The 11,775-nt window shown below is 38.6% G+C and overlaps 1 protein-coding gene across 1 annotated transcript in view; it reads right to left on the reverse strand.

The window, feature by feature from the left end:
• adgrb2 (adhesion G protein-coupled receptor B2) overlaps positions 1 to 4,628 on the reverse strand; it is a 394,590-nt gene extending 389,962 nt beyond the window's left edge. The window contains exon 1 of the mRNA XM_053231516.1: positions 4,531 to 4,628. The gene's annotated coding sequence lies outside the window, so the exon portion shown is untranslated. The remainder of the gene's footprint in view (positions 1 to 4,530) is intronic.
• Positions 4,629 to 11,775: the final 7,147 nt, after the last annotated feature.

An 11,775-nucleotide genomic window follows, 5' to 3' on the forward strand; every position in this document is an offset into this window, starting at 1 on the left:
GAGTTTTAAGGATTCTCACAGTTGAAAGCAGCACAAGGTTATTCTGTCTACAAGCTCCCTCTTAGGGTTTCTGCTATTTTGTTTTGACTTCCTCTCACCTGCTGCTTGGTTGGGCTTTTTTTGCCCTTTTTCTTTCTGCATTTGTGGCTTCTCCATCCGGATCTCTCTTTTCTTCACCTTAACATCCTCCACCCTCCTCTCTGTATTTGTAATATCACAAGCAAGCATACACTTTGACTTTTTTTTTTTTTTTTTTTTATTATTATCATTATTTCATCATTATTTTTAAACATCCACAAGCCTAATTGCATACCAAACTTTGTATTTTGAAATGTTAAGCTTATTACTACTTAAACTAATAGGCTACATCTGTCTGGAAAGCAAGTAACATGAAGGTAATAAAGGAATAAAACTAATTAATTTTAATCAGTGCAGATATATGCATATTTATATTTATATTATATTACACCTTCACAAGAGCTTCAGTTAATGTTCATATCAAATTTTGTTGTGACTTTAACTGTGGCATGATTGTTAGTGCCAGGTGGGCTGTTCTCCTGAGATTTTCATGTAAAAAAGTCATTAATGTTTAAACAAAATTGAAAAAAAAAAACAAACCATAACATCAGGTGCATGGCAATTCTAGCAGAATTGGTCCTGGAGAAACGTTGTTTCGTTTCACTATGTACTAACTGGCTGTATATGGTTGAAATGACAATAAACTTGCTAGAGAAATGCTTGACTTGAGAAATGCCTTGTTGATAAGAGATGTCAGAGGAGAATAGTTTGAGCTGAATGGAAAGCTTCGGTAATTCAAATAACCACATTTTACAACCATGGTGAGCAGAAAAGCATCTCAGAAGACACATCAAACCTTGGGGTGGATGAGCTACAGCTGCAGAAGACCACATTGAGTTCCACACCTGCCAGCACTTAACAGGAATCTGAGACTACAGTGGGCATATTCTCACCAAAACTGGACAGTACAAGATTGAAAAAAAACATTGCCTGGTCTGATATAGAGCATTTAATTAGGAGCATCATACTAATACTGAGTAGGTATCACCCATATGTATATTCGATTACTAATTGATTAAATGACTATACCATATACACTATATTACCAAAAGTATTCGGTCACCCATCCAAATGATCAGAATCAGGTGTCCTAATCACTTGGCCTGGCCACAGGTGTATAAAATCAAGCACTTAGGCATGCAGACTGTTTTTACAAACATTTGTGAAAGAATGGGCGGCTCTCAGGAGCTCAGTGAATTCCAGCGTGGAACCGTCATAGGATGCCACCTGTGCAACAAATCCAGTCGTGAAATTTCCTCGCTCCTAAATATTCCACAGTCAACTGTCAGCTTTATCATAACAAAATGGAAGAGTTTGGGAACAACAGCAACTCAGCCACGAAGTGGTAGGCCACGTAAACTGACGGAGAGGGGTCAGCGGATGCTGAAGCGCATAGTGCAAAGAGGTCGTCGACTTTCTTCAGTCAATTGCTACAGAGCTCCAAACTTCATGTGACCTTCAGATTAGCCCAAGTACAGTACGCAGAGAGCTTCATGGAATGGGTTTCCATGGCCGAGCAGCTGCATCCAAGCCACACATCACCAAGTGCAATGCAAAGCGTCGGATGCAGTGGTGTAAAGCACACCGCCACTGGACTCTAGAGCAGTGGAGACGCGTTCTCTGGAGTGATGAATCACGCTTTTCCATCTGGCAATCTGATGGACGAGTCTGGGTTTGGAGGTTGCCAGGAGAACGGTACATTTCGGACTGCATTGTGCCGAGTGTGAAATTTGGTGGAGGAGGAATTATGGTGTGGGGTTGTTTTTCAGGAGTTGGGCTTGGCCCCTTAGTTCCAGTGAAAGGAACTTTGAATGCTTCAGGATACCAAAACATTTTGGACAATTCCATGCTCCCAACCTTGTGGGAACAGTTTGGAGCGGGCCCCTTCCTCTTCCAACATGACTGTGCACCAGTGCACAAAGCAAGGTCCATAAAGACATGGATGACAGAGTCTGGTGTGGATGAACTTGACTGGCCTGCACAGAGTCCTGACCTGAACCCGATAGAACACCTTTGGGATGAATTAGAGCGGAGACTGAGAGCCAGGCCTTCTCGACCAACATCAGTGTGTGACCTCACCAATGCGCTTTTGGAAGAATGGTCAAAAATTCCTATAAACACACTCCTCAACCTTGTGGACAGCCTTCCCAGAAGAGTTGAAGCTGTAATAGCTGCAAAAGGTGGACCGACATCATATTGAACCCTATGGGTTAGGAATGGGATGGCACTTAAGTTCATGTATGAGTCAAGGCAGGTGACCAAATACTTTTGGTAATATAGTGTATATTTACTTCCATGATATGAGAGATTTTTGGGATTAACAGCAGAGCTGCCCTAGCTAAGTGCTGTGGAATATACTATTTGAGTAGATCAACAATATACACTGGGGCTAAACTATTTAAACCTTTAAACATCAGATGAAGGACACTGTAGCCAATATTGAACTTAATAGACAGCTAATACAGATTTTATAGGACTGGGGTAGAGTGCTTAAACTTTCTTTTCATGCTAAAGATTTAGGCTGCTGCATTCTGAAGCTTTCTTCAAGAGACAGCAGGGCAACCAGCTACCAGCAAAAGGCAATTATCCAATATTGAGGTTATAGAAACATACAATGGTTTCTCAGCATCCTTTTTCCTAATGGTAAGCTCACCTTGTGAATATCGGTGGCCAAATGAGTCTGGGATGACCTTGTGGTTGAATCCAGGATTCTTGCCCAAAACAAAATGTACACATCATTTTACATTGCTCAGAGCAAATAGAGAAGAAAGTAGGAAAGTTGGATCTGCTACCCTACTTATCAGCCACTGTTTTGCCCTTTGTAACACACATTCGCACTTAAAGAGCCCTCACATGTCTTCATAAATACTAAGGCATGTCACAAGCCTATTATAGCCCTTCCTTTCAGTCTCTCACTAATATCCCTCATCTCCTTTCATCCCACTCACCACTTCAACCTGTATAATGTACTCTTTGGTCATTTGCAATGCTAAGCTTCATGTCAGAAATGGTAAGGGGAATCATACCAGATCGTTAATAGCAGACTAATCATTTTAGCTCATCTTTCTAATGCCGTATAAAGGCACATTATAAGTAATTTAGAGAAAAATTAGTATTATGTATGGCTAGTCTTATGTATGTTGCCTCCCCTAATCTTCTCTTACGTCCAATCCCTTACATTTTATACATATAATCTAAAAACTGACTATAGTCTGAGAGAGAAGAGGAATAATAACAAGGAAGAGAGAGAGAGAACACTGAACAAGACAGAGAACACTGAACGAGAGCGCTTTTTGTAACAAGTGGACTAAATTTATGGTAAACTTTTATAATAGTACATAACAGTGAATAATTATTGGTAATCAGAACAGTGGGTACATGAGAATAGAGATAGACTCTACTCATACATCACAACCTTGCTTTATACTTTTGCTACAGATGTAGCTGTACATACTTCTTAAAATAGGGCAATTCATCACACATTCTCACATAACAGGCACTGATGAGAATGATTAATGGCATACATAGTAGAGCTTTCCTGGGGTAAATGGCAATAATATGACCTTCTGTTTCATAATTACATTAGGTAAAAAAGAAGAATTTGTTGTTTATCATGTATAATTATGCCTGTAAACCTGTTAACTATTGTTTTAAATGATGATGATAGGCACCACCACTTGAAAACAACAAATGAAAACAAGAGAAATAATAAATAAACTCCTGACCAACACCAGACCAAAAAAAAATTGTTTCATTAATCAATTCAGATTTACTAATCACTTTGTTTATTTCTGAGCTTTGTTTTTGGTAGTTTCTCTGTTTTTTTTTTGTTTTTTTATTTCTTTTCTGTTTTGCTACATCACCCCTTTGTCTTGTCTGCATGTACCTGTTTGCTAGGTTGGAGTTTCAATAAACCTGCTTGCACCTGCATCCAAATGCCTCTGTCTTACTTTGACCTTGCTATACATATGGATAGTTAGACATTGGGACCTCGAGAGAAAAAATGAATCAGAACTCAGTCACAGAATCATAGAACAGGGAAACCTTTCTGAGACCATGAGCCAGAGCTAGGTCATCTTGGTTACACTATGGCGGAGATGCTCCAATGGGCATGTATGGTCTACTGCCTTTCATGTTGCCAAATTTTTGTTTGAGCAGTCCAATGACCTGATTTAAGGGACCAATCAATGGCTGGGTGGATTCCAGGATCCACTGCCTTGAGGATCCACTGCCATGCTCACCAATTTGATTGGGTTCTCCTTATGGGCAAAGCATGTGCGGAACTATATTGTATCACTCATCTACTGCACCAGAAGTAGAGAAGTGGTTCCTTAGCTCACAAGATCTGGGTTCCAGCCCAGTGGCACAGACTGATTATCAATATGTTTTACCAAGTCCTGATCTAGATAGACTGGTCTATAAAAATATTTTGTAGAACCAATCAGATCCTACCTGCCCAGAAAGTACAGAATCTCACCCTCTTCTCTCTTTCATGTCTCTCTGTTCAGACAGGTAGTGTCACAGCCATTAGGGGCAGTTCCTCCCTTGGCCACTAGTGTGTTGAACTTCTTCTTCTGTTGTCTACCCCATTTCCTGTCATGATCATGCACACCTGTTTTGTATTTTCTTATTAGTCACCTAATTGAAGTTCTGTCTTTTTCCCTCTTTGTTGTTGGAGCATTATGCTTAGTTCGTGTTTGTGTTTGCACGCATGGCTAGATTTTGGTTAGTTTTCTCTGTTTTCTAGTTTACTTGCCTTGCCTAGCATTAGTCTAGCCCCTTGTTGTCCCAGTTTTTTTTCTCCCTGTGATTTGGTGTATCTCTTGGTTGTTTTTGTCCCTACTAAAGAAGTTCTGCACTTTGCATCCTCCTCCAAATGGCATTGACAGGACACCTGCTTGATCTGTCCTCAGAGGAAAGATGATGACTAATAATTAGGCCCATTCTACCATATTGTAGCCTAAGGAAACAATACTGTTTAGAAAAGAGGCTAAAATAGAATAAAATAAATTTATAAAAAATAATGTACAAAACAAGCCTAATATTAAACATTTAGAAAATAGGTCTAATTAAGCTTTTAAAGCCAAATATGGATTTCTTTCAGATATTTGCTTTTTACTTAAACCTTCCTCATTATTTTAGTGGGCTTGGGTTAAGCTTTGGCCTCTTCAGAACACCTGAAGCAATCACTGGTGATGCTTGGTGAATTTTTGTATGCAGTGTGTTTATGTATGCCCATTTTATGGACACTTAGTTTGCTTTAACTTGATAAACAACAATACAGATTTTGAATCAAGAAAGACGTGGATGACTAGTAGAGCAGTTAAGATTTTTGCAGTTACCATCTGTTGGTTGATTTATTCAATCAGATCACAAAAGCATTTGCTCACACATGGGTGGTACTTGCACATTGCGACTTATTGTTATATGCACTTTGATGATCAATTGTACATCTTAGATTATCATGGTTGACTTCTATTAATGAAATGTCTACTGAAAATGATATTGGTTTTGAGACACATGCATTAAATTATTATATTAGTTAACACGTACAAATTGCTTTTTGTCACTTTTTTCCCTGTTTAGCCTCCTGAAAATTGGTTATGTAGTTAGGGATAACTTGATTTTGTCCTAATTTTGTGGATTTTTTTAGTGGTTAAAATTATTGTTATACACCGATCAGCCATAACATTATGACCACCTGCCTAATATTGTGTGGGTCCCCCTTTAGCTGCCAAAACAGCCCTGACTCGTCGAGGCATGGACTCCACTAGATCCCTGAAGGTGTGCTGTGGTATCTGGCACAAAGACGTTAACAGCAGATCCTTTAAGTCCTGTAAGTTGTTAGGTGGGGCCTCCATGGATCAGACTTGATGGCCAGCACACCCCACAGATGTTCGATTGGATTGAGATTTGGGGAATTTGGAGGCCAAGTCAACACTTTGAAATCTTTGTCATGCTCCTCGAACCATTCCTGAACAATTTTTACAGTGTGGCAAGGCGCATTATCCGAAAGAGGTCACTTCCATTAGGGAATACCGTTGCCATGAAGGGGTGTACCTGATCTGCAACAATGTTTAGGTAGGTGGTATGTGTCAAAATAGCATCCACATGAATGCCAGGACCCAAAGTTTCCCAGCAGAACATTGCCCAGAGCGTCACACTGCCTCCGCCAGCTTGTGTTCTTCCCATAGTGCATGCTGGTGCCATCTCTTCCCCAGGTAAACGATGCACACACACCAGGCCTTCCAGATGATGTAAAAAAAAAATGTGATTTATTGGACCAGGCCACCTTCTGCCATTGCTCCGTGGTCCAGTTCTGATGCTCACCTGTCCATTGTAGGCACTTTTGGCAGTGGACAGGGGTCAGCATGGGCACTCTGACAGGTCTGTGGCTACACAGCCCCATATGCAGCTAGCTGCGATGCACTGTGTGTTCTGACACCTTTCTGTCATAGCCAGCTTTAACTTTTCAGCAATTTGTGCTACAACAGCTCTTCTGTGGGATCAGACCAGACGGACTAGCCTTCACTCCCCATGCGCATCAGTGAGCCTTGGGCGCCCATGACCATGTCGCTTGTTCACCGGTTGTCTTTCCTTGGACCACTTTTGGTAGGTACTAACCACTGCATACCGGGAACACCCCACGAGGCCTGGCGTTTTAAAGATGCTCTGACCCAGTCATCTAGCCATCACAATTTGGCCTTTGTCAAAGTCTCTCTAATCCTTACGCTTGCCCATTTTCCCTGTTTCCAACATAGCAACTTTGAGAGCCGACTGTTCACTTGCTGCCTAATATATCTCAACCCTTGACAGCTGCTATCGTTATGAGATAATCCGTATTATTCACGTCACCTGTCAGTGGTCATAAAGTTATGGCTGATCGGTGTATATTGCAGTTACTGGAGACTAGCTCCACGGCTGTAGATGTCATGTCAGATAAGGAAAATGGAAGGCTAATATGAATAGTAATATATTTGTCGCTGATAAGTCAAGACTTATTTGCACTGTGCCAAGCTGCAATGACTGAAGGTTGACCCACTCTATGTTGGCACACATCATCTTCATGAAGATGATACAATGAAGTCAGCCAACAAATGAGCCACATGCATTAAATTATGCACATGCTGGTTTTTTTTCTCTGTTTTTTGGTTATCACAGTGTATTTTTATAGTAAAAGAATTTAAATGTTTCTTGCAAGGTGAAAATGTTACCAAGCAAAATACCACAGGGATTAACTCACCATGGTAACGTTATGTGGACGTTTTCCTCTCCCACATACATCCATAACTGTTACCAAAATAGACCTCTCTTGTTCTTTACAGACTGATGGAACATTTCTTGGCGCTGGAGTTTACTGGTCCATATGCAGCTCTTTTCATGCATTTCTTCTTGCCTGTGTCTGCCCTTCTGCCTATGTTTGATCTTTGCTTGTCTGCCCACAATTCTGCCTTCTTATTTGTATTGGTCAATAAACCTCTTTTCAATCTAAAGAAGAATCCAGCACATAGCTGCAATGTACTTCAGTAATAATTGTGGATGTAGGAATAGTTGTAGATAATTGTAGACAAAAGTCCTCTATCAGCAGTTTAAGTGGTTTTGAAGTTGTAGGAAGTGTAACCATTCAAATGATATTAAAAATGGTGAAAATATTTTTGTCAAAGCATATCGTTCATTCCATGGGGGTTCAAAGTTACAAGAGTGGAGATGAGCTCTTTTTTAAGCTTCTTCCTTTCATTGCTCCAGATATAGCATATATCATTAATGATGTCCGTTGCTGTTGAAGTGTCTCTCCACTGAAAAGGCAAAATCCTTCATTCTGATGGTACAGAGGTGCTCGACAAAATGATCAGCCAGTCTCCATTTGGTTTCTCCAATGTAAAGCTTATTACATCTCTTGCAGGAGAGACAATAAGCAGCTCCTGAAGTGATGCATGGAGTCATGGGTGACAAAATCTAATCTTTAAGGGCCTGTGATTTTAGTGGCTGTGTTGATAAATTTGCATGATGACCATTTAGAACTGTTTCTATTAGACAGGCCATTTAGTTCACTCTTGACAAGCATGTCGTTAAATGTTTTTGTGCTGTTTATAAGAGACAAGTGATGGTTCCTTGAACCAGTTTTGGGATTGTCCTGAAGAATTTCAGTTTTGAGCCACCATTTATTAGTAGGATAATTAGTAAGGAACTCTCTTTGTCTTAGTAGTGGATTGTTTACAGGTCAGTGAATCCATTCTCTCAGTAGTAGTGGTAATATGGGCCATGGCAACACCTATGATCTTCTTAGGAAATCCATAGTTATAATTACGCATTTCCTTACTGGAGGAAGTCTTTATTCTCCCTGCAAATGCATTTCAGTCTCAATAGCTGTGAATAGATCATTTAATTTTTGCAGTGCTTGGAATGGGAAGAGCTGTATTGCAAGTAGGAACGAGTTAGTAGGTTTATAACGAATTTCAAAGTAGAACCTTTTGACTTAAATTATTATGTCTAAAGAAGTTAATCTCAAGTCAGGATGAGCAATATGTAATAGCTGATACTGACTACAATATTAGTGCTATGCAATATATGTATCAGCTAAAAACATCACATAAAGTAAAATGCAATTAGTGGAAGTTCACTGAAACATGCACTTTTGTTAAATAAGATTCCTGTCCAATCATTATGAAGAAAAAAAAATCCCACCACCCTGAATGTCATTGTATAATTTACAGTCTAATGATAGACACTTGTGGTCCTCATCCAGTTGAGGCATCTGCATACACTCCTAGAGGTATCACCTTTCTCAAATGTCACAGAAGCAAGTCTTACATTGATTTGGGGAATTCTCAGGAGACTCACATCTGACCAGAAGCCGATACATTACAGGAAAAGATGAGCGACACGCTTTGAGGCTGCTGAATGATTGGAGGACTGAGCAGTTTCTCAGTAAGAGTCAATCTGCGTTCTTGTCTGATTAGCCCCTCACTAAATATTCATATTGTTTCCACCTGGATATATTGGAAGGTTAAGATTATATAGTTTTGTTTCCACTAAGATATCCAAACTGATTTTAAAATAACAAAGTGAGGTTACAAGAAAAAAAAAACAAAATCAAGGAAAAATTAATTTACTTTTACATCATTTCTACTGCAAAAAATGACTGCAAATGGAAATATCTTGAATAGTCAAATTTATCTAGTATCGTTTCTAGTATTTCCTTTTATCAGTTATTATTAGGAACTATTGTATTCCTATTATACAATAAACCAAATATATGATTATTAAACCTATTTCTAGCCTTTTCTATTTTTTTCTTTTTCAAGCTCGAAATAGTTTTGCTCTATTGGCAGATAATTTTGCTTATTTAAAAAAAAACATTACTAGAAAAAATAATTATCTGCCAATAGAATAAGAAAATGTAAAGCTTAAAATGAATAAAAGTGTCCCGAAATAGGGTTTATAGGCTTATATTTGTTTTATTGTAATCTTATAATTGAAAATACTAGATAAATTTGATATTTTTGCTTGGTAAGATGTCAGTTTTTGCAGTGTAGCAAATGCCTTAATCCAAAGTGACTTAGAATAGTGCTTTGTAGTCTCTATCAAAAACATATTTTCAGGCTAGTTCACTATGTCTGAAACTAAGAATACTACCAAGCTAAAACCCTTTTGGGGGAGCTTATTACAGCATGAAAAAAAAAGGCAAAGGACAGAATAAATGTTTCTAGCAAATCAGAACGAAGGTACTCAGAATGATGGCAAATGTTTTTATGAATGATACAGTCCAGGACATGTCTTGCATGAGCAAACCTGTAGCAGGCTCTAAGAACTAGGGACAAGTGGATCAATACTGAAATATCGATATTTCAAACCAAATGTTTCCTTTTAAAAATCAATCTTAATATAAAATTTAGCAGTGGCAAGGTGGTGCAGTGGGTATTGTTGCCACCTCAGTGCCCAGGGTCCCAGATTCGATCTTGAGCTCAGGTTACAGTCTATGTGGACTTTTCATGTTCTTTCTGAGTCTGCATGGGTTTCCTCTGGGTTCTCTGGTTTCTTCCCATTTCAAAATACCATGGCAATAGGAGGATTGGCTAAGATAAATTTCTCTATGATAAAGTGTGTGCATGGTGCCCTGCAATGGACTGGCATCCTATCTGTGTGTTTTCATCAAACAAAGAGTGATAAAATATTGAGGAAATATTGATGTCTACTACTAGGAGATATTGAACTTCTGGCATCTCCCTCTACACCCTGGTCCATTTTATACACAAACACACTCACACACATAGTCAGTCAGGCAGAAGAAGAAGTAAGTAGGCTAATATATAGAGGTGATTTCTGTAATTAAACTGGACTCTAAAACAGAACAATATGCCACATATAATCCATTATATTCATATTTGCTGGGTTATTTCTACCCAAATCTGAGTTGAGGCAATTGGGTCATTTTATTGGGCCATTGGGTTAATCTTAGTGGCCTTGGAAACAATGCAGATGCAGCCACCCCTCCTCTTTTCCATCACTATGGAGCACCAAGGTCACTTTATAACCCAGCTGTTGATTTATCTGTGGAATTGAAGCACCTTTTTCCTAAATGAGCTGTTCCTCCAATGCATTTTGATTACTAGTATTTGGACCAGTAGTTTTATATCTGACACTTTCATACTAGAACTGTGTACTGGTCAGCACTGCACTGTCTCTTACCGTGCCTATTGTCCTGTTTTAGTAGTTATTGTACTGTCTTGTTCTGTTTGCACACATTTTCACATGCACTTTATGTAGTAATGTGTAGTCTCATGTAGTTCTGTGTTGTTTTATGTAGCACCATGGTCCTGGAGCAACGTTGTTTCGTTTCACTGTGCTCTGTACCAGCTGTATATGGTTGAAATGACAATAAAGCCACTTGACTTGAGTTGAGAAAGTAATATTTCCTGTCTCATGAGCATTCATCATCAGTATTCTGAACACATGCTTACAAGGTAGCAACAGTATTTTGTATGCTGCATTTCTTTGTCCAACTCAGATAGTGTTAAGTGAAATATCATTTTAAGATTTCTTTGATATCTAATATAATATATTGCCTCACAGTCGAAGTTATGGCTGAAGTGAACTTATGGTATGCTGACCTGAATGATCAATTAGCTAAGACAGTGTGTGTGTTCTCAAACAGTTTCAAAAGAAAAATGAATAAATAAGAAGCTTATATTTTATACATCTTTATTTGAAAGTTATAGCAGGAAGAATCAAGCATAGCCAACCTGATAGGAATTATCAAAGGATTTTAAAGAATTCATTAATTATCACAGTATTCCCTTGGCTACTCCGCTGGCCAACATGAGCTAAGCTGACAGGATATGTGAGAGAATTTTAAAGCTAGCCAGGTTAATATGAGCTAATCTAACTGGAATTCTGAGATGTATATTCATATTCATAAATATACAGAATCTTATCTGCCTAGCCTACCTTAGTTTTACTCTTAGATTTTAGCTTCACAAATTCTGTCAAGCAGGCTCATATTCATCTAGCTGAGTGTCATTAACAGTAAAGATTATACACACCGAGTACAACTGTGTTTTAATCAAAATTATGTCTTTCTGCCTATAACATACTTTGATCATTTTATTTTAAGAAACATAAATATAATTACCCAAAGCAATGTAGAAATGTTTCTATTTACTTTATAAACATGCCGCAGTCACGTTAGGTAAATAA

The sequence above is a fragment of the Pangasianodon hypophthalmus genome, chromosome 29, assembly GCF_027358585.1.
Source record: "Pangasianodon hypophthalmus isolate fPanHyp1 chromosome 29, fPanHyp1.pri, whole genome shotgun sequence".
In the NCBI taxonomy this organism is placed as follows: Eukaryota; Metazoa; Chordata; class Actinopteri; order Siluriformes; family Pangasiidae; genus Pangasianodon; species Pangasianodon hypophthalmus.